The 27,814-nt window shown below is 53.1% G+C and overlaps 1 long non-coding RNA gene across 4 annotated transcripts; it reads right to left on the reverse strand.

Moving 5' to 3' along the window:
* Positions 1-2,905: 2,905 nt before the first annotated feature.
* On the reverse strand, positions 2,906-12,861 carry LOC117197093 (uncharacterized). Of its 4 annotated transcripts, none has more exons than XR_007479486.1 (6): positions 12,488-12,861; positions 12,074-12,368; positions 10,047-11,666; positions 7,683-7,853; positions 7,044-7,505; positions 2,906-6,237 (listed from the first exon to the last, which is right to left on the reverse strand). It is a non-coding gene; the product is annotated as an uncharacterized LOC117197093 (long non-coding RNA). The 4 variants fall into 4 exon arrangements; XR_007479487.1 differs by having other exon boundaries at positions 10,047-10,295; positions 10,675-12,368; XR_004477589.2 differs by having other exon boundaries at positions 7,683-7,923; positions 10,675-12,368.
* Positions 12,862-27,814: the final 14,953 nt, after the last annotated feature.

A 27,814-nucleotide genomic window follows, 5' to 3' on the forward strand; every position in this document is an offset into this window, starting at 1 on the left:
CCCTAGACCCACACTGGACTTGGATGTGATTGCAAGATGAACCACTGTGGTGTTAAGCCTTTACAGCCGCCAGGGCTCACTTAATTTCCCTGGCCAAAAAAAATCTCGTTTTGGAATTGCCTTTGAAATTTACTTGGAATATTGTCAGTGTTATCAAATCATCATCCTTTGAATATGAATGAATTCATTGATACAAGTCAGTTCCACAAGTGTGTACTGAGCACCTCATGTGTTTGGGAGAGAATGACGGGGCCAGAAAGACACCTCTGCAGCAGCTGCACCTGGAAGGCCAGTGGAGGGCGTGGCCAGGAAGCCACGGAGGAGAGGGCTGGAGTTTCCAGCCCTAAAGCTGTTTCCTTGGAAAACACCGTATGGAAATGGGAGCCGTTCAAATCACAGTGTCAAATAGTATGGAAATGAGAGCCGTTCAAATCACAGTGTCGAATAGCCTTATTCCCTGCTCGAGGGGTCCTGCTCCCCTGGCTTTGGGTGGGCGCCCACCCGACAGGCCGTGCAGCCTGCAAGGGAACTTGATGGCTTAAGACCCTTCCCATCCCAGGAGGGACGTCTGCAGGTTGAGTTGTTCAGACATGGCGTTGTTGCGTGGCCACTGACGACTGTGGTGCCTCTGTTTCCCCACGGATGACCCAAAGAAGAGGATAGACCACTTTCTGCTGTATCATCGGGCCACACAAGGATAGGGAGGGAGTGTCGGGCGAGGGCTCTGGGCTCAGAAGGCTTGCTGTGATGAATAAATCATGGCAAGTATCGACGCGTGACTGATGATGGCTGGGCTCTCAGTCCTCCCCAAACCGCTTTTTCAAAAAATTCCACCCCCAAAGGTCATATTTAGTAAGAGCGAAAAGATAAAACTCATGGAGAAATGGGGGGATATGAAGACTGCTTCGTTGGGATAAATAAAACAGTTTACACAAATAGAATAACCAATGATGAGTGACCTGAGATCCTAAGATCCTGGCAGCACGGCCAGCCCTGACAAGTAGGGTCACTTGAGGAGGCTGTGCAGACTGGCCCAGCTCTCTGTCTCCCAAAGTACCCTGCATGGCGGTGAGATCTATGACTTTGCTATAACAGATCTCGTAATTCCATTCTGGACACCACGCACAGATGCTATTACCCTGCCCTCTCCTCGGAGGCGGGTAGGCTGAGCTTTTCTGGGACCAGTTTCATTGTTCCACCTAATATATAAGAAAGGATGAGACTGGCTCTGAGATACCTTCCAGCTCAAGCCTTCTAAAATTCCAGTCATAAAGCTCATAACTTTCCCTTCTTAGCTCCTTTCAACCTCACAACTAGCCCTGGCGCTAGTTCTCTTCATTCCCATCTTACAGATGAGGAAACTATGGCACAGAGAGGTTAAGTAAGCTAAGAGAAGACCACACAGCATTTAAATAGCAGGGCCAAAAATTCAAACCTGTGCCTCTCTCACCCTGGGATCTAAATTCTTAGCTATTCTGCCGAATACTGGCTGTCACGGTTCATCTGATGCATCAACTTGACTGGGTTACAAGTCGCCCAGATACCTGGTTAAATGTTATTCTGGGTATTTCTGCGAGGGTGTTTCCAGAAGCAGTTGGCGTTTGATTCCATTAACTGAGTAAAGCAGATTGTCCTCCTCGGTGTGGGTGGGCCGCATCCAATCCGCTGAAGGCCTGAAGAGAAAAAATGGGGGGAAGGGGGCGCTCTCTCTCTCTCTCTCTCTCTCTCTGACTGACTGTTGAGCTGGAACATGGATCTTCTCCTGTCCTGGGCCTCAGAATGGGACTCACACCATTGATTTCTCTGGTTCTTGGGCCGTTGAGTTTATGGGACTTCTTGGCCTCCATCATCAGATGAGCTAATTTCTCATAATAAACCTCTCTGTAGGTGATAGAAAGAAGGAAGGAAGGAGGGAGGGAGGAAGGAAGGAAAGAGAGAGAGAGAGAGAAAGAAACAGAGACAAGGAAAGAAAGAAAGGAAGGAAGGAAGGAGGAAAAAGGTATAGAGAAAAACAGACAAATAGATATAGGTATAGATATGGATAAAGATGTAGATATAGAGACATAGATCCTGTTGGCTCTGTTTCTCTGGAGAGCCCTCAGGTGCCGCCCCTCAAACAGATCATCCCTGGGGGTCCTTTTCCTCTTGGCCAAGTCCCTAGGATAAGGGTGATGGGATTAGAAGTCTGAGTAACAATGCCTTCATCCATCTACCCAGTCGCATTCGTTGCTATTATTATATTAGCTGCTATTACGTCAAACATCAGCTCAACGTAAGTTCACTATTAAAAATGAGACGGCTTTACAGAATTTCCCTTCCCAATTTTCAATAAAAATAAGAAAAAAAAATTTAAGTTGGCAAAAAAAAAAAAAGAGAGAATTTCCCAACAGCACCAAGGAGGAAAAGAGTATAACCAGAAAAAGTACATTTAAAAAACTGGAAGCCAAGGAAGGGCGGATTCCGGAGTGGAGCACAGGGCATAGACCCAGCGCGGCCAGTCTTCACAGCCCCCGTCCTGGAAGCCTCACTGGAGGGTCCACCAAGCTGAGAGGAGGGCTGTCTCTCTCCTCTGAGCCGGTGGAATCAGTGGTGAGAGAGAAACGGGTAAAATAAGGAGGAGGGTGAGCGAGGGCTGCAGTCAGGCTGCAGGAGAGCACGCTGCCCGAGGGAAATGCCCTGAATCCCGGGGTGTTTCCCCATGCGAACAGGGTGCACTCTGCTGTGAGGTGGAGCAGGTCCTGGTTCAAGAAGTAATGTCCAGATAGTCCAACAAATGTACCCGATCATGTCACTCCAAGTCCTTCCCTCCACCCATGCAATTCTCCAAGGCAACAGAAAGAGAAACAGACTTCAAAACTGCTTGTAGAGAAAAACAACCTAGTCTCAGGGAAGGAAGGAGTCATGTAAGTCACTGCTTTAATTCGGGGCAAACAGAATGTCTGGAGGGAGCTCCTCAAGCAGGTGTCAGATGAAAAGGACCCGCTGAGCAGCTACGCCAGCAACCAGCACAGAGGGAGGGAGGGAAGGGGGAGAGGGAGGGGGACGGTGGAAGGGGAGGGAGGGAGGAGGGGAGGGAGGGGGAAGGAATTCACCGAGAGTCCAAAGATGAGGACATAACTGTGGAGAGAAAAGGGAGAGTGCACAGCTAAAGGCACAGGTGGTGAACAGTGAATCTGTTTAAAGATAAAGCGTATGTCACACACCATAAGAACTATCTTTAGCAAACAGACTGTGATTAAGGTAAACCTGGACAATGTTAAAATGACTGTATTAGTCTCCCAGGGCTGCCGTAGCAAAGGACCACAAACTGGGTACAACAGAAATGTCTTGTCTCCCAGTCCTGGGTGCTAGAAGTCCAAGATCAAGGTGATGGCAGAGTTTGCTCCTGGGGGCTCCGAGGGGGATCTGTTCCAGGCCCCTCTCCCAGCTTCTGGTGGCTCCCCGCAGCCCCTGGCTTTCCAAGGCTTGTAAACGTCCCGCTCCAACCTCAGCCTCTGTCTCCACGCAGCTTTCTTTCCTCTGTGTGTCTGTGTCAAAATGTCCCTCTCGTTGTAAGGACACCAATCACTGGATTAGAGCCCACTACTTACAATCCAATATGACCTCATTTTAACGTGATTACATCTGCAAATACCCTATTTCCAAAGGAAGTCACATTCACAGGTACCAGGGCTTAGGACTCGGACGTGTCTTTTGGGGAAACTCAATTCAACCAACAATAATAATACAACAATAAAATGAAGAGGAAGAAGAGAGAAAATGGAAGCAGCATTTGGAAGGAGAAGATCTATTCTTCCTAACGTCGAGACGTACAGTATAGACCACTGTAGGCGTGCGTGCACGTGCACTCAATCTTCTGTAATCTCTTATACTAAGAGGAATAATCTCTTTTGTGGTAAAGAAACATTTAAGTCTCAACAACTTTAGTTTATTTTTGTCCTTTTATAAAATAAATAAATTTTAAACGTAATGATTTGTATTCTTTTAAAGACCCCAGTGACTGCTTAAGAGGTTGTCCCATGAAGCAATTCTAATACTAAGTTCCTCCCTGACAACCGTCAAAACCATCAGAAAGTGTATCAATAAGCCAGAGACCTAGTTATATTTGAAGCCCTGGCAGCTAGCAGCATGCTCGGTACATAGATTTGCTAAATTGGATTATTTTGTTGCTAATTATGCAGCGTGTTGTACTAGATAACATACAACTAAGCCAGTGCCCGTATGCCCTCTGGAATCTCACACCCTTGGAGGTACATGGCGTCCAGTTTCCAAGGACTACATTGTTTCATTTCTCTTTTGCACCCAACAGTCTGACTCCGGGAGGTTAATTCCAGACGGAGCTGACGGGGAGAGGGCACATCTGTCCACAGCTGGGCTGAACCCTGTGCAGAAAAGGAAAATGAATTCCCTTCTTCTTCTCTGGAGTGTATATCATGTCCCCTGACCTAAAGCCGTGTTCTCTGGCAACATAGTGATTTCATCCTCAGACCAGAGAATCTGCTTGTAAGAAGCCAGGGGTGATAGCCGCCAGCTCCTGGGGCTCAGCCCCTTCCATGCAGATGCAGCCTTGCTCTGTTGAATGCAGCCTGGCTCAGAAGTAAGCAGATGCTGACAGATGCCGCCAGGCGCGCTGGACACCCACAGACTGTGACCCGCCGTGATGTCCACTGTCCGCCCTCCCCTCCCACGCCAGCTCGCCTCCACCCTGCTTGGAGGGCAGCACAGGGGACTCAGGTTTAGCACGGAGCTGGCCTCAGCTCTTACTCACAGGCCCTTGGGAAGGAAAGCCGGGGCTGCCTGCCTCATGCCTTTTGATCTGCACCCATCGGGTGTGAATGGCTCTCCCCCTCCCTCCCTGCCCCAGTGCAGTCGATGTTCTGCTCACTTACAGATCCGGGACCTGACAGGCTGTGTCTGCCGTCCCTGGGCTGACTCACCCACCAAGCCCGTCAGGACCCCAGTGCTCCCTTCTGCCTGAAGAGCCACTCGCTGGGATGTCCGGCTCTGGCTCACCTTTGCTCCGATCCCCGCAATGTCCCGTCCGTCATCCCCCAGAGAGGTGTTAACGCAGCAGGCACGGAGGTTGCAGAACTCTGGTGGAAGGTGGGCAGGAAACAGCTGTGTCCCTCGTGAGTATCAGGACCATTTGCTCAGGAGAGGGAAGCACAGACACTGGTGGCCAAGGTCGAGGGCTGGAGCCGATACACACTCTACAAATATCTTGACCCCAGGGTGGGATTTTGTGTCCAGGTTTGGTTTGATTTCCTCATTTTGTAAGCTAAGAAGAACTGCGGGGAGGGTGGAGAAAAGTACATACTCATTTAAACTCTCCCGTAGTTGTCAAGTGACGGGTTTCAAGCTGGCTGGACCTCGGAGGTCACTGTGCCCAGCGCTCTCTCCACGGAGGAGAAGACAGATGGATGCCCAGATAGACCACGGCTTCCCACGGGGGGACAGCGTCCTGTCCCAGCCCAGGGCTATTTTTTTGCCTCCTTGGAGAGTGGTCCCTGCGCATAACCACGCGAATTTGTGATGCTGTCAAGTGCTTTACTTTGCAATGTCCAAGGTGTGAACCAGTCAGCTGATAGTGATGCCCCCGGAGACTGTTTGGGAAGGGAAAGCTCACTTCCTTCCACACGTTGGCTATGGGTGGTCACACTGCAGCCAGGGTGCCCCGGGCAGGGCCGGGGACGGCGGCAGGAGCTTCATCGTGGAGGACTCCCTGGGGATTACGGGAGCGGAGGCTCTTATCCGACTCCCAGTTATGGTCCAGGGGCAGAGGACAGACACACCGGCCCCAGTGGAGCTCTTGAACGAAGGAAATGAGCAATCTGGCCTCCTGCATCTTTAGGCCGCAGAGCACCGTGACCTCTTCTGGAAGGTTCTCTGGTCTGTGGGACTCGCTGCAGAAAGGCCGCGCTCGGCTGCATTACTCCTGCTCCCTCGGTTTGCAGAGAAGTTGGGGGGAAGGGGGACGATAGGGAGTAAGGAGAGATACAGGGTAGCCTGTGGGGAGGTAATGGGAGGGAGGGGAGGGGGAGGGAGGGGGAGGGGGAGGGGGAGGGAGGGGAGGGAGGGGAATGGGGAGGGAGGGCGGGGGGTGAAGGGGATGGAGGCGGTGGGGAGGGAGGGGGGATGGGGAGGGAGGGGGAGGGGGAGGGAGGGGGATGGGAAGAGAGGGGGGACGATGGGGAGCAGGGAACTTCCCTCAGCAGGCCTGGCTGTTCCACTGTGACCCTGAAGAAACAACAGGCTTAATCGAGCTGAAGTTTGGGGTTTCAGGGGACACTGGCTCACAAACTAAGGGGAGAAGGTGGGTGTCAGGGGCTCACAAAGCCAAACTGCTCCGTCAGGGTGAGTCAGCCCAGGTTCTCTCAAAGGAGAATGCGGAGAGGCTATGTGGTGGATCCGTGCGCAGGAAGTAAGAACTTGGGGAGGAAATGGAAGACCTCCCAGGTCCTGTCTTTAAGGTGTGCCATCGCAGGACCGTGGACCTCAGAGCTGAGAGCCACCTGCCTTAGGGGCCGTCCACCCGTCTGGGCATCCCGGGTAAGACTCTGCTCCATCCTCCTCCTCCCAGCAGTTCCGAGACAGCGGGTCTCCTTGCGGATGGACCCCCATTTCATCTGGGGGAGCTCTGACTGTTAGAACATCATCCCCATACAGAGCGGGATGGACTGCCCCACATCTTCTAGCCTGTATTCTAGTCCTTGCATGCAATTCTCAGAGGTCAGATTATTACACTGCTGTGACAGTTTAGCGACTCTGTGTGTGTGTGTGTGTGTGTGTGTGTGCGCGTGTGCACGCGCACACACGGGGAAGGGGAACTCCTACCTCGTTTAGACGTATAATCTTGGCAATCCCAGAGAACTAGCAAGCAAGCCAGTGATTTATTCAGTTAGAGGCTATCAGTGACTAATTCTAGATCGTTTCATCGTCTGTTTGAATTTACAAATCTTGAATTTCACACCAGGGAAACAAGTTCATCCAACATTCAAATGCTAACACTGGAAATATTAAATCAGCTCAGAAGAGCGACTCACCCCTGTGTGGATGGTCCTCTGCTCGGACACGAGCTCGGCTACATCACAGTGTGCTGGTTGAACTCTTTAGTTGAACATCATTTACCCTGTTAATTCGCTCTTGGTACAGAAGTCCCATCAGAGCTCAGACTTAAGATGCAGGGAGGACGGGGCTGATGTGCGAGGGCCCAGCTCCCGTGTCAACCTTGTAAAGAACGTTGTGGTGCTTCTCAGACCTGCAGAGACAGGCCATTGCCAGGACGCGCCAGACACCCAGCTGTGACGTGTCCCACATGGTCACGGAGCATCACCGTCGCGTCTGGCTCCACCGTCTGAGGCTCAGCACACGGGTCAGGGACCAGAACCTCCGCCAGGCGTGCCCCTCTCCATCCCGGCCGCCTCTGCCCTTGCTGGTCGCTCTTCAGAGGGCGCAGCAGAAAGCCCTCCTCCTTCCCACCGGGAAGCAGGGTCAGCTGGAGGCTCCTGTGGGCCCCAAGAAAGCTGACGTTTCAGTGAAATTGTTATGATTCCACATCTATTCTGAGGCAGAGCTGAGAGCTGCTTCCAGCCGCCCTCCCATCCGCCCCTCCAGGCAAAGCTCAAACTCGACACCAGCTCTCTCGGAGCCGTTGAAAGGAGGCTGACGGAGCAGAGTCTTACCCGGGAGGCTCAGATGCGTGGATGGCCTCTAAGTCCTGAGGGTAGGTTTCTCCCGCGTTCGGTCATTTCTTGGACTGTGTTAGTGGTCATCTCACGTCAGGCTTCCCAGAAGCAGGGCCCGAGGCCAGGGCTGTGTGCATGTGATCTACTCCGGCAGGTCCCCTGGGAAAACTGATTGAGGGGTGCAGGCAGCAGGGCAGGAAATGGGGGGTGGCCCATCCATTCCCTCCATGGAGGCATTCTGGAGGGAAAATTACAACTTGGAGTTTGTCTTCCGTCAAAGCAAGGGCCTGGGCTTTCAAACTCCTTCACCAGTTGGTTACTAAGGAGCGTCCCCAGGGAGGGACCCCCAGGTCCCTGCAGACCCCTGCAGGGGGAGCAAAGGCTCTGGTCGCCCAAGGCCCATCCTGCGTCAGGACTGCCGTCGGAAGCAAAGCACAGGGACCCAGGACACCCCAGCCTGAGAACTCAGGAAGCCTAAGAGGGGCCCACTGCGGTGGTCCCTGCCGATGGCACTCTGGGCCACTGCTGCCCAGCTGGGCCGCTCCTCAACCTGCTGCCGCCAAGGATGGGGGATAAGAACTTAGTGGAACCCAGTTACAATCCAGCACCAGCAGGTACCCAAGATGGGCCTCGTTCCTAACGTCTCGCTGTCTCTGCCACGCACACACACACACACAGCAGAGATGCTCACACACGCTCCAGCTGCCTTCCAAGCACAGCCCTAGAGCAGCCAGCAAAGCTGGATCCCATTTCCCAAGACTCTGGCCCGGGTGGGAGGCCCCTTCCCCTCCCCCGCTCCCGGGTCCCACATCCTCAGGCAAGCCTCCCCCCTCCCCCCACCCACGCTGCTCCTTCAGGCTCCCACCTCTTAGCGCTTCTGGGACCGTCTGAGAAAGAGCTCCTGTTTCCTGAGCCCTGTGTCCTCTGTCACTGACCCTAAGCCTTCCTCTGCACCCACAGGATTGATCTGTGGGTCCTTTCCTGGAGCAGCACATCTGTGTACAAACCTCTCGCGGGTTTCTGGAGGCTGGGCTCCCGGCCGCCAAGGCCTCTGGCTCCCCGGGGCCCTTGTCCGTGCTTTGTAAGGCCCGGAGCTGTCCGAGCTCAGCCATTATCGTTGTTTCTCCCAGTTTTACTGTGGCCGGAGCCTGGCAGCCGCCTGGCACCTCACCAGCCCTACCCAGTGGCACCTGACGTTGGGCCTTGTGGAGATGCCGCAGAGAAGAGCGTTAGCACCGCGGTCTAGAAGCCAACCTCCAGCACTGAGTTGTAAGAATAGAACCAAGAATTCCTAGGTATTCTTCACCCAGTTATCGATTATTAACATTTTGCCACATTTACTTTATTACTCCTCTCTACATTTATATGTAGACTATTATTTGTTTTTTTTGTGATACGCGGGCCTCTCACTGTCGTGGCCTCTCCCGTTGCAGAGCACAGGCTCCGGACGCGCAGGCTCAGCGGCCATGGCTCACGGGCCCAGCCGCTCCGCGGCATGTGGGATCTTCCCGGACCGGGGCACGAACCCGCGTCCCCTGCATCAGCAGGTGGACTCTCAACCGCTGCGCCACCAGGGAAGCCCTAGACTATTATTTTTTGTGAACAATTTGAAAGTTCGTAGCAGACACTCTCTACCCCAAAATATTTCATCATGCATTATGTAAGAACAGGAGAGTTCCCTGACATAACCACAGTACAATGATCAGGTCAGGAGATTTGACGTTGAAATAACACTACGATCTAACCTACCCTGCGGATTCTGTTGTCAGTGGTCCCCTCACGTCCTTGGTGGGTATGTTTTTCCTGATCCAGGATCCACACAGGACCACACGGTGACTCGAGTTGCCACGTCCCCTTCACCTCTTTTTTTTTTTTTTTTGCGGTACTCGGGCCTCTCACTGCTGTGGCCTCTCCTGTTGCAGAGCACAGGCTCCGGACGCGCAGGCCCAGCGGCCATGGCTCACGGGCCCAGCCACTCCGCGGCACATGGGATCTTCCCGGACCGGGGCACGAACCCGTGTCCCCGGCATCGGCAGTCGGACTCCCAACCGCTGCGCCACCAGGGAAGCCCTCCCTTCATCTCTTTTAATCTAGACCAGGTCCTCATCATTTCTTTGTCCTTAAAGATACAGATTCTTTTCAGCTTTGACGTATAAGTGACAGGGCTGATATTCGTGAGGAGTACAGGCCCCCCTTTTAGAGAGCGCTCCCAATTCAATTTTGCATATACGTGTTCTCATGATCGGTTGCAGGTTTTGCATTTTGGCAGGAACACTGCCTGAGAGATGTGTTCTCAATTCATCCCACAGGAGGGACCAGATGTCAGCTTGTCCCATCACTGCAAACGAGAGCTTTCCTCACCTGGCAAGGTCGTGTCTGTCAGGTTTCTTTCTTTGCTTGCTGGCGGTGCCAAAACCCAGGAACAGCCAGGTCTCTTGACAAATCATTGTTTTAAAGCAGAAATCAGCTATGTTCTAAAGATGTGAGTCCTCAGTTAATAAGTGTATAAATTTAACATAATCTCCCTAAATGTCCTAACAAGTTTCCTTCCTTCAGAAGTAGACAAACAAATCCACTGAAAATAAACAAGCAAGGTAGCCCAGGAAAACCCTGAAATAGAAGAAAAATGAGGAGGGATTGGTCTTCCCGGTTCTTAAAGCCCATCACAAGGCCTTGGTGATGAATACAGAATATGAATGGACAGCCCAGTGGAACAAAAGAGGAAGTCCAAAAATAGAGCCACGTGCACATGGGACGTTAATATATGACCAATGTGGGTAAAGGTGGATTTTGTGATAAGCAGCGTAGGGGCACGTGGATAGTTGTCGGAGAAGCAGGACCCACGCCACACATAGTACATCCAGAGAAACTCCACCGGGACAAAGTTGTAAATGTAAAAGTAAGACCCCGTAAGTGCTGCTGACGGGGTCTGGAAGTGGGTCCCGCCTCTTCTCCCCAACACCCGCCCCACAGAGCTCGGACCACTCACCCCTCATTTTGTGCCCTGGACGGCTGCCCACATGGACGCTGCCAGCAGGCTTCTCCCAACAGCCACGACCAGACAGGAGGGAAGCAGGGACGTGAGGGCAGGGTGTTCCGTTCCTGGTTTCCTCCGCAGACGAGGGCCCCTCTCTAGGAGGCCTGGCCTACACAACTCTCTCCTGCCAGGCTGCATAACTCCTCCGTCCCCTCATCCCCAGGGGCCCAGGGGTGATGCATCTCGGTTGCTGCTGGGCCCCCGTTCTCGCACTGCCCCTGGGACGCCCCTAAAACTTGCCCAGGCCCTTGTCAGTAGTCCCTTTGTACGTAACCCCCGCCTTAAAATCACCCTAATTTGAGTGTGCCGTGTCATTCCTGTTGGAACTTTGACAGAATAACATCGGAGTCGATTGACATGTCAAACCATGTCTCAAAATCCAGCAGCCAAAAAGCAGAGATTAACAATTGCAAATGTAGACAACAGCAGTGTCCACAGAGAAGCCAAAACCAAAGCACAACACAGAGTGGGGAACAAAGGGCAAAAACTAGGGGAAATATTTGTACCTCACGACACAGAAAAGTGTTGTTCTCCAAAATATATGAAGAGGTCTCAGAGATGAAAGCAAGAAAGACCACAGGACCAACAGAAAAATGGGCCGAGGTCATGGGCGGTTCACAGAATAAGAAATACATGTGGTCCAAAAGACACGCAAGCATCACAGTCAGAGACACGAGCAGTAAAACTACACAAGGATATAAGTTTTCCTCGATCAGATTGGAAAAAAGACAAAAGTTCGACAAAACACTCTGTTGTCCGGGAGCCACGGAGGCCAACACGGTTCTCCTTTCTCAGTGGGTCTACTCAACTGCCCATATGAGGGTCACGGCCAGCAAGATGTCAGATGGACTTTCCCCTGCCTCAGTGACCCGCTCCTGGGGCTACAGCTGACGGGTGGGCACAGACCTCTGCAAGGTGACTCCCGGAAGGCGTTGTCTGTGATTCTGAAACACATGGAAACCGCCTAGTGGCCGGATCCGAGGACCTGGCTAAGTAAACCGATGACTTACCCCACCCGGTGGAACCGCCTGTCCCCGTGAGAAGGAATGAGGAAGCTCCCTGGGAACTAAAATCACAGTATTTTCCGGACACATCGCTGAGTAATGACAGAGTAAGTGCCAAGCATGGTCTAATTTGGTGTGCCAACTTTGGGGTAAGAAAGTAGGAAACAAGAACACGCATTTCTAAGTTCCTGTTTTTGCAAAGAGAAAGGAGCCCACAGGCACCAGGAAGCAGGGTCGGGGAGTGTGGTACCAGGCGGGCAGGAGGGAGGCTTCTCAACGCCCGCCCTCCCTTCTGCTTTCCTTTATGACCGCGGTGCTTGTTCCAAAGGATGGAGAATAAAAAATACCAGGATGAAGGGGAGGCGGAGAAGTGGACCATGCTGCTGAGCCCGAGGGCAAAAGGAGCCCTCCTCCTCCGTGAGGGTGTCGGGTCGCAGCCAGCGGCCAGGGGTGAAAAGCACAGGATTCGCAATAAAGCGGACGTCGGATTGAACCTTGGCGTTTCTGCCTTCCCGCTGGACAGAGACCTGACCTCTCTGAGCCGCAGGGGGCATGTGCCAGGGAGACGGGGGTCTTCTCAGCACTGATGTCAGTGTCATGAGGATGGATTAGGTCACTGCCATCCTTAGAAAGTGCTGGCTCCTAGGAAATACAAGACATTGCTGTTCGCATAGCTTTTAGGCAGGTATGCTGAAAGGTAAGAATTTAATGGCCCACGTCAACTCTTTGTACCGAGATTTCTCCCTGGAAAATGAAATTACCGTCTTTGAAATAAATGCTGAGACTCCCCCGTTTTGAGATGCGTGGCTGAGGGCTCCCTGCTCAGCTGTGGCTCCATCATTTAACAAGCATGTCCAGGAGGCAGGAGGGGGGCGCACACGCCACGCTGCACCCCCCCACCCCCGCCCCGGGATCCCCTCCTCACTCACCCTCTCCTCCTGTCTCGTGTCCCTTCCCCCCCATCGGCCTCCCTTCCCCTTGGCCTCGGCAGTCACAAACGACCCGAAAGCTAAAACCAGGGGTGACCTCAGGAGACGATCCGCTGAATCCACTCACGTCGCAGACACACAAACCAAGGTCCAGCAAGTCAGGGTCTGCCCCCGGCCACCGCCGCCGGGGTCGCAGACCAGGACCGGGGCCACCGCCGCCGGGGTCGCAGACCAGCACCGGAGCCAGCTGCCCGTAACGGGCCCTCTGCGTTCGGCTCCCGGACGCCAGCTTACCCTAGAGACCCCAGGCCCTGTATGGGAGGGAAGCGTCATCTCTTCACTTCTCATCCGCGTTTAGGAAGCAACCGGGTCAGGAGTCACGTCGTCATTTGGGGTTTAAGTGAGATCAATGCTCCACGCCGGCAACGCAGTGGCAGCCGTGACTGTCAGAGCGGTGGAGACGGTGCCCATCACAGAGAGGCCCCGAGGTCCTGCCCGCACGTGGGAGGGTGTGGGCAGCGGGGCCCCCGCGGGAGCCCCCGGCGTCGTGGCCCAATCTACCCAAGTCTTCTTCCACGTACCGTCTCCTCTCCGGAGAGGCCTGGCTGCGGCACCTCGAATCCTCAGCCTGGCAGCCGCGGGACAAGAACCGAGCTCTGGAGCGAGGACGGAGCGAAGCCCAGGCGGGGCGACCACCCGTCGGACGGTGACCCCCTGCTAGATGCCGTGCAGGGGGTGAGGGGTCCACAGACACAGAGAACTGTGGCAGGACGCAGAGCTCAGGTGCGCAAGAGGGGCCTCGCTGTCACTCCTCCTCAGTCTCATCTCTTCCTCGAGTCTCCGTTCTGCTTGGAGGCCGAAACCTCCGCCCCCAGGATCACTCGCTCATTTCAAAGGAAACGCAGTCCGCGCTGGGGGGCCCCGCGCCTTCCCCACCAGCGGGCCTCTGAGGCCACACTCTGCCCGCTCGCAAGCGCAGTGCCTCTCCCTGCGGGTCCCCGGCGTCGGACTCCACCCCAGCGTCCCCTCCCTGGCTCGGCCACGCCCTCTGTTTTCCTTCCCCAGTGCCGAGGCCCCTGGGGCTTCTAACTCTCACAGGCTTCTTTCCTCTTGGGGCTCGTGAAGAGATTGCCCTTCCCGTCCCCTGGACTCTGGGGGACCCTGGGGCACGTCGATGAAGTGCGAGCAGACCTGACGTCCGTCACTTCCAGGTGGAGACTTAGAAGAGCCCGGGAGCCGGTCACCCCCTTGCTGTACCTCGGTCGTCAGAAACGCTTCACGCGGTGGCGTTTCCATCCCTCCGGGTCTTGGGATGACGACCGGGTGAAGCAGACACATCCCCTCTCAGGAGGGACGTGCAGCCTGAGCAAGAAATGAAACTTCATCACTTTAAGCCATTGAGATGTGGGGTGTTACCATCACACACCTAGCCCATCCTGACTTACACAGGGGGAATGAAGGTTTAGGGCCAGCAGATAAGGGGGGTTCTCGGGGGCCCTGTGCAGCCAGCACGCTTGGCTGTCACCTGCCCTCTGCTGCTGCCACAGTCCACACCGCAATGGGCTGGGGACTCCTCTACAAGGCTTGCTGTGACCCCAGACTTCTCCTGGGAGTGGGGCACGAGGCCCTCCTACTCTCAAATTCCCAAACTTCTTGGAGGCGTCTATTTTCATTTCCCACCAGAGGTCTGGCCCACAGAGTGGAAAGTCGACCGTAGTGCTGCCTCTAGCTAGCCCGCCCTGCCCAGGCCCTGCCCTGGACGCTGGTCTAGTTCCGAGGCCAGGACGCTGCTGGCCGTCCACCCCTCCGAGGCACTGTTCACGGCCTTCGCTTCACGCCTGGATGCTTCAGCGCCTGAACTTTTCAGTTCTGCAGCACCCGCTCTTGCAGACCAAAAGCTCTTTTCTCAACAAGACCATCGCCTCTGAGTTTCCTTTTTCTTTTTAAAAATTATCAAAGTGATACATCTACACAGTTAAAATCAAACAGAACCACAAGTCTCGTGATGGAACACGGCACCTCTAACGTTTCTATTCCACTGTTTACGGCAGTAATTCTAAATGTTATCATTAGACCATTACTTTTTTTAAAAATAAATTTATTTATTTATTTTTTGGGTGTTGGGTCTTCGTTTCTGTGCGAGGGCTTTCTCTAGTTGCAGCGAGCGGGGGCCACTCTTCATCACGGTGCGCGGGCCTCTCACTGTCGCGGTCTCTCTTGTTGCGGAGCACAGGCTCCAGACGCGCAGGCTCAGTAGTTGTGGCTCACAGGCTCTAGTTGCTCCGCGGCATGTGTGTTCTTCCCAGACCAGGGCTCGAACCCATGTCCTCTGCATTGTCAGGCAGATTCTCAACCACTGCGCCACCAGGGAAGCCCAAGACCATTACTTTTTGATTTATTGATTTTAGACATTATCCACTGACTTCCTGTCATGAAAAATGCGGGCTTTGTCCCTGGCATCACCTGGCCTGCAGTGCCTCCCATCATGGGACAGATCAGTAGCCTGCACTTACCTCATGAAAACCAGGAACACGTGATTTAATTCATTCCTTACACATCTTTTAAACTATTGCCCCTGGATCTAATAATAGTTGTCATTTGGGGGTTAATCATTTTTGTTTGCTTTGCTAATTCCCCCTCCAACAGCATCGTGAAAATCCTCTGAATACTATTGTTTGCCTACGTGGCCAAACACAGCAGACATCTGATTGACCAGCTCCAGTTTTCCTAGGAGCCGTTCCTCCTAAACCCTCACTTCCGGTCCTCCACGGCAGTCCACACGGGATCATGTCAGCCTCTGCGCCCCTGCCAGCCTCAGCCTGGACGCTCTCTGCCTCTGTCTGGTTTTAGATGCTTTGTCCTCTGGAGCCCATGCCTTCCTCATTCTCTGTTTTGGTAGCACAGCCTCTAATAACTCACAAGAAAGGGTGTGTGAGATGTCAATATTTTTAGACCGTGAATATCTAATAAATGCCTTTATTCTGCCCTCCCTCCGGACGGACGCTTGGGTACGTTGAGAATCATGTCTCCCTGGTCCTCTGGCTTCCATTACGGCTTTTGAGACGCCCTCCTAAAATTTGCATACTCTTGTCTTTGTATGTGACCTTCCCCCCCACCCCGGAAGATTTTAGGGTCTTCTCTTCCTCCTGGCGTTTTAATATCTCAGCAAGGTGCCTTAATAAGGGTGTCTTTCCATTCATGGTGTGGGTCACTTTGTGGACGTTTCAGTTTAGAAATGTATGTATTTCGTGGTTGAGCTGTACACTTACAATGTGTGTACTTTGTTACATCTCAATAAAAATCTTAAGAACAGGAGAAGAAGAGTCTGTTTTGGAGCTCAGAAGCTGAAATGGGAACTCTTTAGCACGTGTTCCCTCCCTGTGTCAATTCGTGCCTCTGGAGGCGAGGACCCAGGCCATGAGGAATTATGTTCACCAAGGAGCATGTGTGTGGGAGAAACGGCCCCGTGTCCCAGAACTTCGTCTCACCTCTCTGTCCTGGCTCATTGAGGCCTTACGGTTGCCCGTGAAGTAGGTGTGATTATCCCCATTTTACTGATGAGAACGTTTAAGTAACTTCCCTGAGATCCCACTGACTCACACTTGAACCTGATGTGGAGTCTTGCTGACCCCACCGCTCACCTTCTTAATCGTGATGCTCGAGGACCTCCCTGGGGAAGTATCCAAGGGCAGGGAGGAAAGAAGGGAGAACAGACCACCAGCTGCTGCCAGGAAACGCCTGTGCACCTCCATCAAGCCTGGACTCCAGATCGTCTGCTTTTTATTTTCTCTCTTTCTCTCCCTTAGGGAGACGGTGAGTGTCCCAGGTAGACTCAAATAAAAATCCAAGCTCCCTGAGGCCAGAGAACTGTATTTTCAGATGCTTTGTTTCCTCCGAGGAATCCAGGAAAGATTAGTGATGTGTAGAATGTATTCTGCAATACATTCTTAGGGGACTAAACATTCTCATCGTTTTCCTTCCCACGTGATTCTAAGATTAGAGTTCATTGGCTGTGAGCACATCCCCATAAACTCGGAGGCAGAGAATGCCAAGTTGGCCCCTTTCCTTTTGAAAGATGGGTTTCTTTTTTTTTTAATTGCAGTATAGTTGATTTACAACGTTGTGCCTGTCTCTGCTGTACAGCAAAGTGACTCAGTTATACACGTACATACATTCTTTCTTTTCATATTCTTTTCCATGATGGTTTATCCCAGGATATTGACTATAGTTCCCCGTGCTCTACAGTAGGTCCTTGTAGTTTATCCATTCTGTATATAATAGTTTTCATCTGCTCACTCCAAACTCCCCCTCCAGCCCTCCCTCCCCTGCTTCCCCTTGGCAACCACAAATCTGTTCTCTACATCTGTGAGTCTGTTTCAAAAACAGATTTCTTTTGAGGGTGACCCGGGCTTCCTTCATAGAAACATGAAGTGTAAGAAACAAACAACTGGGTCCCTGTGGGTTTTCCCCAGCAGACTGGGAACCTTTCTAGCTGATCCCAGCTAATCTGCCCATTTCTTTTCCAGTTCAATGTTGCAAAGGTCAATGAAGCACTTTGGTTTCTCTGGTGACACAAAGTCTCAATGAAGAGGACTACTCCACTGCTGGGATAGAAGTCTGCAGAGAACAGAGGTAAATATTTCCCTGACAAATGAAATCTTCAACTGAATTTTCTTTCCGCAATTATATTTGCTAGCTTTGCAACATAGTGATTAATATATATATATTTTTAACATCTTTATTGGAGTATAATTGCTTTACAATGGTATGTTAGTTTCAGCTTCACAACAAAATGAATCAGTTATATATATACATATATTCCCATATCTCTTCCCGCTTGCGTCTCCCTCCCTCCCACCCTCCCCATCCCGTGATTAATATATTAAACCAATTAAACTCTGGGAAACTATTCACATGTGCTTGCATATGTTTTTTAGAAGCACACACACAGAATTAGCCTGAACCAAAGGTGTAATTTATTTGTCTGCCATCTGAGTCACCAAGTTCCCTCAGGGTATCTTTGAACTTGTTCTTTCTAAATCTCTTTGGAAACACAACAATGTAAAGCAATTATACTCCAATGAAGATGCTTAAAAAAAAAAATCTCTGTGGAGTATTTTTAAAAAAAAACGTGATTTATTCAGACATAGAAAACAAACTTATGGTTACCAAAGCTGAAAGAGAGGGGGGGATAAATTAGGAGTTTGGGATTAGCAGATACAAACTACCGTACATAAAATAGATAAACAGCAAGGACCTACCGTAGAGCACAGGGAACTATATTCAATATCCTGTAATAAACCATAATGGAAAAGAATCTGAAAAAATACATATATATGCACATATATATGTATAACTGAATCACTTTTGCTGTACACCTGAAACACTGTAAATTAAATGGACTTTAATAAAAATAAATAAGTAAAAGACAAAATACCCATGTGGTTTTCTAGAAACAGGCTGCCCAGCCCAGAACCCAACCTGTTCCATATTCTCTGTTCCAGAATTTGCTCACGTGACTTAGGAAACGCTCAGACCACGTGCTCTGTGCCTTTACAGCTCTGAGTCGGTGCGCGGCGGTGACTGCTGTTAGCGTGGCTGCTTTATCACAGAGATCCGACACGGCCACCCTCCCTAGACGTGCCTGTCAATACTGGACGCTTGAGGCCAGGAGACTGGATAGACTGTTTCCACACACCTTTCAAAGCTCTTAACTTCTATGGCTTTTACAGCAATGGGCAATGTTTTACCTACAGTTCAAAAGAAGTTTTCTTCTTCAACGTTTATGTAGCTTTCAGCCTCGAGCTGAAAGAGCATCAGAGATGTACACAATTATTAGAACCCAGGGACGAGGCCACAGTTTTTTTCCACACCAACAACACTTCTGGAATATTCGTGAAGCTCTATGGTGTGTGGCCAAGAAGACAGCAGAACTGAAGCTGCGGGTGGGCTACCACCGAGCACGTGACAGGGGGTGTGTTACCCCACCTGGGCCTCAGCTTCTGCAGGTGTGAGATGGGGAAACACCTGTTTGGCCCTCAGGAAGCTGTGTTTGGTTTCGAGTGATGTCATGCCTGGTGGAAGCCTTTGTAGGGTGTGAGGCTGTCCAGACAAGGAACGCTGTGACGTGACCTTCTATTACTGCTCTTGCCTGGTCTCCACAGAAAGGTCTGCAAAGGGACCCATCGTGGTGCAGGAAGAGAATGTCAGAGCGCCTGGAATGCTTTACTCCCAAGCTTTCCATTTCGTTTCTTCTTTGGGCGCGTTTGTGGAGCGGGGCGCTGTGCGTCTGAGGTAACCCTGTCTGGCTCTGTCCCAACCTCCTGGCTTGGCTTCCTCACCTGCCGAGCCTGGAAAGCTCCGTATCCACACCTCCCAGGCCCCTGTGCTTCCAGCAGCGACGTCTGTGCATCAGCTGCCTTTCAAGCTGCTGTCAACTGGATGCTGTCACGTCTGTCCTACACACGTGTCCCAGACAGGCACCCGGTGACATGCCTGAGCCACCTGGCCCGGGCCTCCTGCCTTCCTTGTCAACCTTGCCCCCCCCTTCCCCAGAGTGCACCCCTCACCCCTCCTCTGTGGGATCTCACAGTCCCGCCACTGGGAAAGTCACCAGAGGGAGGGCTCCACCCACCAGCGCTGGGGAAGTTTCCCTCGGGCAGCCAGGCCGACGGTGGAGGGGAAACGGCCCTGGGTCCAGGGAGAGAAGCCCCTTCATCTTGCAAAGGGCATCACTCTGGTCCAATCATGAGGGAGAACCACGCAGCCATTTGAAACAGGCGCACTTTCATGAAAAGAACTATTAACTGTAACAGGGGAAGGGAGTAATGAGGGATTGGCTAGGAAGAAGTAAAGGGAGTCCCAGAAAGTATAGGAAAAGCAGATACAAAGAGCAGCGATGACCCCCAGGGCTGACAGGGGGCCAGGAAGCAGCTCATACCCCAGCCCGGGCTGAGACCTGCTCCCCGCTGGCCAGGTCCCGGCCGTGGCTCGGCCAGTGGCCGAGAACGTGCTGGGGAACTTCACCGGTGGAATTTGCTGGTAGTCTGTCCTCTAAGGTGCCCCAAAAGGCTGATCATGGGGGTGTCTCACTGGAGTTACTCCATGTGAAACCTCCAGGAGTGGGTGTTGGGGACTTGGCTGACTTTTGGTGCTGCCGGCTGCAGGGCCAGCCCAAGCCCCCGGTCACGGAGCAGCTCAAAGGAGGGAGGGTTTGGTGCAATGATTCAGTCTTGGTAACAGTCTACCCCTTTGGCCCTTTGGCTTCCATATTCCCTTTCACACACACTTGAACTTGTGCAGAACTCTGTGTCCACCTAGCGAGACGCAGCTGTCCTTCACGCGAGTGAGGAAGCCCTCACTCCCCCCACCGAACAAGGAGGTACACGGCCCCGGGAGCCATTGTACCCACGGCCAGACAAGTTCATTACTACTCAAGTCACAATCCCGCTAACTATTCTGTCACCTGAAGCCTAAACAGTAAAGTTGACCTGTATATGAAATAATAATAAGGGAAAGAGGGGAAGAAAATGCTTGTGTAAGGCACACACATCCAAGCAAGGAGAAAGTCGGCAAGGCTCTCAGTCCTCCTGTAACTGGCCAGGGTGGGGATTGCTCCAAGAGACCCAGCGGGAGCTTCCTGAGCCCACGACCTCTTGTCTGCGGCGGGGCCTGGAGCTCCTTCGCCCGGCCGCGCTGCGGTGTTTTTCTAGAAGTCATCTCTCGGACTCTGCATCTTGTTCTTCCAGATCTTTGCGAGCATCTAGTTTCTCGTGTTAAATCCCTTCTGTTGAACTTTCTCTCATCTGCAACTAATCCCTGTGCATCACATTTTGTAATTAACATATTTGTACAATAGTGTAAATATAAATATATTTGAGGCACCTGCTTAGTTTCTTTCAACTAATGGATATATATGATTTAAGAGTTTTTAGAGACTTGTGCTAGAGAGCGTGCAATGGTTCCTGGCTGGCATAACGAGTTTTGTGGAACTCCTGGAGCATGGTAATGGCCATGGAAAACGACCCAAGCTCAAATTTGCTGTAGGCTGATGAAGCGCGTATCACAGCCCTCTGCCACGGCCATGAGTGATGGGTCAGATCCATAGGTGTGACCAGGTGTTTGGAGAAGTTGCCCTCATAGGGAAAAATACCTTGAAATGGCTTGTTTTCTTTCAATTCACCCCCGGATCAAATCTCTTTCCCATGCCGAGATTATACATCTCAGACATGTCTTAACCTTTTTGATTTCAGTGAATGGTCTTCTGGGATCTGAATCAAGTCTTTTGTGTCCATTTCAGTCTTTCGCAGGAGGAAGAAAGGAAGGAAGGAGGAAAGGAAAGGGAAAAGGAAAAGAGAGAGAGAGAAAAGAAAAAGAAAACAGAGACACAAGGCACCTGGCACTAGGGCACGCCAGCTTCCTAGACTTTCACTACCTCACCACCCAGAGCCCTTTTTTCTCTCCCACAAACATGGCCTCCATCCAGGAAGCCTTTCCCAGCAGAGATCTATTGCTTTCAGGCTAGCTCTGTGTGGAAAACAAATAATTTAAGGGCACCATAAAAGCTTATTGATTATCAATGGTCCACTCTGTGGTAGGTACTTAGACAAGGGGAAAAATGGAAACTAAAAATAAGCCCCAAGTTTACTTCTGCAGAGAGAAATGGACCAAATACCAATAAGGCATCTTCCCAGCCCAGACCGTTTCTTGCGCTCATTAAAATTCAAAAGCAGGGACCCAAGTGTGTCCTGGAGGGGACATCCCAGCCTCCCCTGACCTCTCTAGCCTCCTCTCAACCTCCAGCAAGGGGCTGCCGGGGGAAGAAGGGAAAGGAAGGCAGTGGTTCTAAGCTTGAGCATCAGAACTCACTGGAGGGCTTGCAGGGTCCACCCCAGAGATCTGGACCAGCATCAATGCCCCGCATCTGGAACCGGCTCCCAGGAGATGCCGATGTTGCTGGCCCAGGGACCACTCTTTGAGAGCCAGTGGTTTTGAGGCAGGAAAGCAGAGCGGTGAAGAACACAGACTCTGAAAGTCAGACAGCCTCGGTCCAAATTCTAGCTCCACCCTCACTGTGGGACCTGGGAAAATTACATCCTGAGCCTCGGTTTCCCCATCTCTAAAACAGGCATCATGGCAGTATGCGCTTCACAGGGTCATCAGGAGAACTGAGTTAATAGAGATAAAGCACTTAGCACGGCACCTGACCCAGGCACAAGTAGGAGCTCATATAAACTTTTAATTCAGACGCTCACTGTTTGTCCTGTGACCCGTCTGGCCCCGAGCATCCTGCGAGCATCCTGTGTGTGAACCCTCATCTTCCTCAGCCCCGCCAGTGTCTGGGCCCCAGTTTCCTCTCCCATAAAATGGGAGGGTGGGTTAATTGACTTTCAAGGTTCCTCTTCATAGAAACATAAAGCAACTTCTGAAGCTTACAGGAAACCCTCTAAATGTTCCCGGACCGTGACTACACCCGGCATACCTTCTTTTTTAATTTTCATAGGTTACAAGCACGCGAGTCCCGCTCAGCTTAGCGTGACAGAGCTGATCGTGTGTGAACTTGCCCTTGTGTGTTTCTTCTCTTTCTCGGGGTGTCACCGGCCTCCCTGCTCAGTCACGGCTGAGGGGAAGGGAGGGAGCTGAGCCGGGGGCTGCACCCCTGCTCATGTGTTCCTTGGGGCAGCCCTGCAAGGTGGTGGCCTTGTCCCATTTTCCAGTTGAGGAAACCAAGCTCAGGAAGGTGATGAAACCTGCCCAAGGTGACCCAACTGGCGGGCGACGACGCTGGGACCTGTGAGCCCCACTCAGAGGCCGGTGTGAGGTGCTGGGGCTGGAGAGGTGGGAGTGCAGACACACACAGACCAATGGACTGGAGCCCCAGGGGCCAGGTCTACCTGACACGGCCCCAGAATCACCCGTTCTGGGCGGGGTAACGCACCCTCGTCTCTGCCCCAGAGCTGCACGGGCAGGCAGGGCAGGGGTGACCAGCTGCCCTTCCCTCTGCCCAGCTACTCCCCCGCTCGAGGCTGGGAAGCTCCTCTGCCTCTCCCACCCGCCCCTCTGCCCACAGGTGAGGTTCCTCACCTCTGAAGGCCTGGCCACCACCTCTGCGGGGCCCCTGAGACCTGCGCCCACCCCGCAGTGACCACCATCCCAGCACCAACAGGTTTCTACCTTGGCCCCTGGGACTTAAAGCACTGTTTCCCTCCACTACCTGAGCCCCTGTCGTGGGCTGAATGGTGTCCCCCTGCCCCCAGGTTCACATGTTGAAGCCTTATCCCCAGGAGGTGATTAAGTTTAGATGAGGTCACATGGGTGGGCCCTAGTCTACCATGATAGGTGTCTTTATAAGAAGAGATGAGGACACAGACCCAGGGAGACGGCATCTACCAGCCAAAGAGAGAGCCCTCAGGAGAAACCACCCTGGGACACCTTCATCTTGCACTTCCAGCCTCCAGACCGTGAGGGAATGAGCTGTGGCTTAAGCCCCCAGCCAGTGGGGTCTTCATTACCGCAGCCCTAGCAGACAAGGTAGCTCGCCTTCCCAGCCCTGCAGCCCCGCCCCCCAACAAAGGCATGAACACCTTGGCATCTTAGGGATTGACTGCTACTCATCCCAGAGCCCCTCACACCCAGGGAGGCCCCGGTTCTTAGGAGGCCTTGGTGGACAGGTGTGCACGGAATCAGTGGATGGGTGTCAGATACGAGCCGCCTGATAGCTCGTCATAAAGCCCCTTGGCCTGCCCCTCACCCAATACACGAGGTGCCCTGCCCAGAGCTGTGCTTAAAAAACAACAGGCACAGGGGCTGGCTGGAAACCCACAGGCGTGTCTTGCGCTGAAAGATGCTTTAAGGAGCTGACCCTGCCACCAGTGGCTGGCCTGGCTGTGGACACCAAACCCTGAGGTCACGGTTACATGAAACAAAGCAAGGCCACTTCGTAATGTCACCTAAGCACAGACAAAAACAAGGTCACTGTGACACCCACAGAAACCCTGTGCCGGCTAAAGTGAGTCCCTGCTGCTTGGCCAATTATAGCGTTATCTTCAGTCGCCCCTCCTTAGGAAGGCTGATGGAGACGCCTGGACAAAGAAACGCTCCCACTCTTGCGACAGCATCTAACCTCCAGTCTAGACCAATGGCAGCTTCCTAGATGCCCCCAGTCACCCACCTCCTGCAGCGGGTCCCTTCCAGTCCCCTCCCCAAGATACCTGCTGTTCCCATGGTGACATTCCCCCTCGGGGCAGCTGGTCACGACCCCGCCTGTCCAAGCACAGATGTGCCCAGGGGTCTCGGCCTGCAGCTCCTGGACAGGGCTGTCCCCTGGCTGTAGTTTGATGGGATAGAATATGCTGACCGCCAGATCTGGGGGAAGGGGTGTCGGGAGGAAGGCACGGTGGGGAGCTAAAGCCTGAGAAGAGGTTTGCAGTTTGCAAAGGGGAGGGGAGGCTGCAGACATCACTAGCCTCTCCTCCACCTTTTCCAGAAAAGCTTCGGGAACGTCCATGTTATTTGTTGAGCTCTTCAAGTTGGGTTTGGGTTTGGGACCGAGCGGCGCTGATCTCTCAGTAACTGGCTGGAGAGACTGGGCTGTGAGGGACCCTCAGGAGAGGCCGGGCGACCCCGAGAGGAATTGCTGACCATCCTCCGTGGTTCCTTGAGTCCCGGGAACGCAAGGCAGCGGTTCTCAACCCTCCCAGCGCCTTAGAATCACCCAGCGAGCTCAGGAAAGGTCCTCACGGCGCCACCTCTGGGCCCAGGTGAGCTGGCCTAGGCTGGGCCTCCCAGGTGTTTCCACCCTCACCTTCGGGAATCCTTTCTGCGGGTCCTGGAGCCACATTTCAACAGGTGCGCTTGTTTAAAAAGCGGCCTTAATGGTGAGGATTTCAACCACCAGTTTCAATGGTGGGAAAATATTTGTGGACAGACGTGTGTCTTTTGTTCTCTAAATAACAACAGAATGAGGTCATATTGGGGCTTTGTATGGGGGGTGGAGCCGTGGGCCGTGGTGTCTGTTCCCTTAGTTAGGACAGAGAAATGCATCGAGCTGTGCTCCAGGTGAGACCCGGCTCCCATCCCGTGCAAGACCTCTAGCACCCTCAGGGGACAGCAGAGTGGCATTCTGGTGTCGCTGGTGCTTTAGCAGAACAAGGGTGCCTGGAGGGGGGCCTTCCACCCCCGGTCCTTTGGTCGCAAGACCCACCAGGACATTCCCGAGACCCGGTGCTTGAACATCCTCAGATACATCTGCTTGAGCGTCAGCCTCTGACGGCCTCCCGTGCCGGCAGCGAGGGCGAGAAGCCTGGCATCTCCGCGATTCTGTAAAGAGTGTTTTTTTTAATCAAATAGGATTTGAAAAAACAAAGCAAAGATGAAATGTGCCCCCACTCAACAGTTGTACTTTCCTCTCTGTCGAGGTGTGGCAGGTGAGCGCAGGGCCCCAGCACCTTGCTGTCGGGAACACGCATCACACGCTGCGTTGTACCTGCCTGCTGACTAGGGTCCCCTCCCTCCACCGTGAGCCCTTCCTGCCCATCAGAGCATCTCAGGGTCTAGCACCAGGCCTGGCAACATCTCGGGTGTGAGACGAGATAGAAGCCCCCGGGAGGGCTGGGGGTCTGGTCTGCAGGGTTCGCTCTCTCCCAGCACCTGGCACAGAGCAGCTAAGCCACAGGGGACGGAGGAAGATCGGGGCACTGCGGACACGAAAGTCAGGTTCTCACCACCGAGAGGCGCGCCCGTGATTTTTCATTTACCCGGATTGATGCAGCTTTAGCAGGAGGGGGCATGGGGAGGACGACAGTGGGGAGAGAATGAGGGAGGATGGGAAGGGCGAGTGGTGGTGGCCATGGGAGGCTGGGCATCTTCGACCTGGACCTTCACTGTCCCCTGGAGACAGATCGACCCCGGCAGCCCCTGCACCACTGAGGTCTGAGAGTCGCCATCCGAGCTGCCCTCCTGCGGAGGCTGCTTCTCCAGGGATGACAGATGTGTCCTCTTGGCAGCTCCCCTGTCTCACGCATTTCAGCTCCTTCCCACGCAGCCCGCGCTGCTCCCAGCCTTGCCCTCAGGTGACCTGAGAGCCGCCTTCTCCCTAACCAGGAGCCCCAGCTCATTGTTGCCACTGGCAGACACCCCGGGCCAGGACTGCACATCCTAAATAGCTTTAAAATAGCCGAGGTGAGGGCTTCCCTGGTGGCACAGTGGTTGAGAGTCCGCCTGCTGATGCAGGGGACACAGGTTCATGCCCCGGTCTGGGAAGATCCCACATGCCGCGGAGCAGCTGGGCCCGTGAGCCATGGCCGCTGAGCCTGCGCGTCCGGAGCCTGTGCTCTGCAACCGGAGAGGCCACAGCAGTGAGAGGCCCACGTACCGCAAAAAAAAAAAAAAATAGCAGAGGTGATATGCTGGAAACTGATTAATAACCTGCTGTTTGCTCAGCTCAGCTGCCTAAGTTGAAATCTATTCCTCTCGATCGACTGGTACCTGGGGAACACCTGCTGGGAGTTTGGGGCAAAAGAAGCACAAAGTGGTCCATGTCGGGAAGCAGCTTCCTCCCGACCTGGGGAGGCTCCAGGGACGCTGAGGACGGCAGCTAGGCCGTCAAGGTGTGACGTGGATGCTGAAGGTGACAGCAGTGGAGGCGCGGGGGGCAGGCATCAGGTGGGGGAAGGTAGATGGAGCACAGAAAGGGGGGCACAGGGGCGGGGGTGACTGTGGGAGCAGAAGATGGAGGGGCCAAGGGCCTGGACAGGGGCGTGTGCTGGGACCACTGCTGGACAGGGAAACCAGCTGCCAGCAGACGTGGAGAGGCAGGTGATTCCGAGAAATCCACCTGCTCAGCAGGCAGAATAGAATCCAGACCAGAGGCTGCAGGGACACTGAGGAGAGAGGAGCAGGGCAGGCACGAGGCGGCGCAGGCTGGGCGGGGGCAGCAGGATGGGGGCGGGAGAGAAGGACGACTCCCAGGGAAGACAGCAGGACGTGGTGACAGGCTGCATGCAGAGGGTGAAGAAACGAGAGCCTTTCAGGCCCCAGGAGGTGAGAGATGTACGAGGTTCAGGGCACGTTTTAGTGGCATGAGAATTCACTGGAGAGTTTTCTTCTTTCTTTGTTTTAAAAGTATTTTTATTAGTTTTTTAAACTGTGAAACATACATAACATAAAATTTACCATGTATGTGGCCAGTGCAGCACATCACATCCACAAGCACATTCACAGTGATGTATAACTGTCCCACCATCCATCTCCCAAAATGACGCTCTGTCCCCATTAAACACTGACTCCCCATTCCCGCCCTCTCAGCCCCTGGCGCCCCTCATTCTGCTTTCTGTCTTGGTGAATCTGATGACTGCTGGAACCTCATGGAAGTGGAATCATCCAGTATTTGTCCTTTTGTGTCTGGCTCATTTCACTGGACATAATGTTCTCAAGGTCCATCCATATTGTGGCCTGTGTCAGAATTTCCTTCCTTTCTTTGGCTGGACCATATTCCATTGTATGTATGGACCACATCTGTTTATCCACCATCCATCAATGGACACTTGGGTTGCTTCCACCTCTGGGCTATTGTGAAGGATGCTGGTACGAACACGGGTCTGCAAATATCTGTTCCAGCCCCTGCTTTGAATTTCTCTCTCTCCTCTCAAGTTTTACTCTAGCTGAACCAAGCCACTCCTTCACTCGGCTTAGACATCTCCTCAGCTAAATATCAAAGTTCATCTCTTGCAAGTTCCACCTTCCACTCAACCCTAGAACACAGTCCAGCCAAGTTCCTTGTCACTGTTAACCAGTTGCCAAAACACACTCCTCGTTTCCATGTGAGCCTCCTACGAATGGCCTTTAACATCCACGTTTCTACCAATATTCTGAACAAATGAAGTTTGTTCCCCGGTTCCATCCAGGCAGCACGTCCCACAGGCCTCGCAGTGGCTGTGACTTTCTGGAATGAGCGCCTGACTCGTTCCGGCCACCTCTGCTCCCATCCTGGCCCTGCCTGCTCGGGAAGCCGTTTAACCACGATGGGTCTCAGTGTTGCCGTTGGGGTGTGGGGATGGCGGGACGTAACCTTTTCCCAGGCTTGTCACAAGGGTGAAGCGAACCACGAGTGTGGTGGCATTTCAGTGCCCGCACACCTAAGGGATTCCTAGTCACGCTTCC

Source organism: Orcinus orca, chromosome 10 (assembly GCF_937001465.1).
Source record: "Orcinus orca chromosome 10, mOrcOrc1.1, whole genome shotgun sequence".
Classification (NCBI taxonomy): domain Eukaryota; kingdom Metazoa; phylum Chordata; class Mammalia; order Artiodactyla; family Delphinidae; genus Orcinus; species Orcinus orca.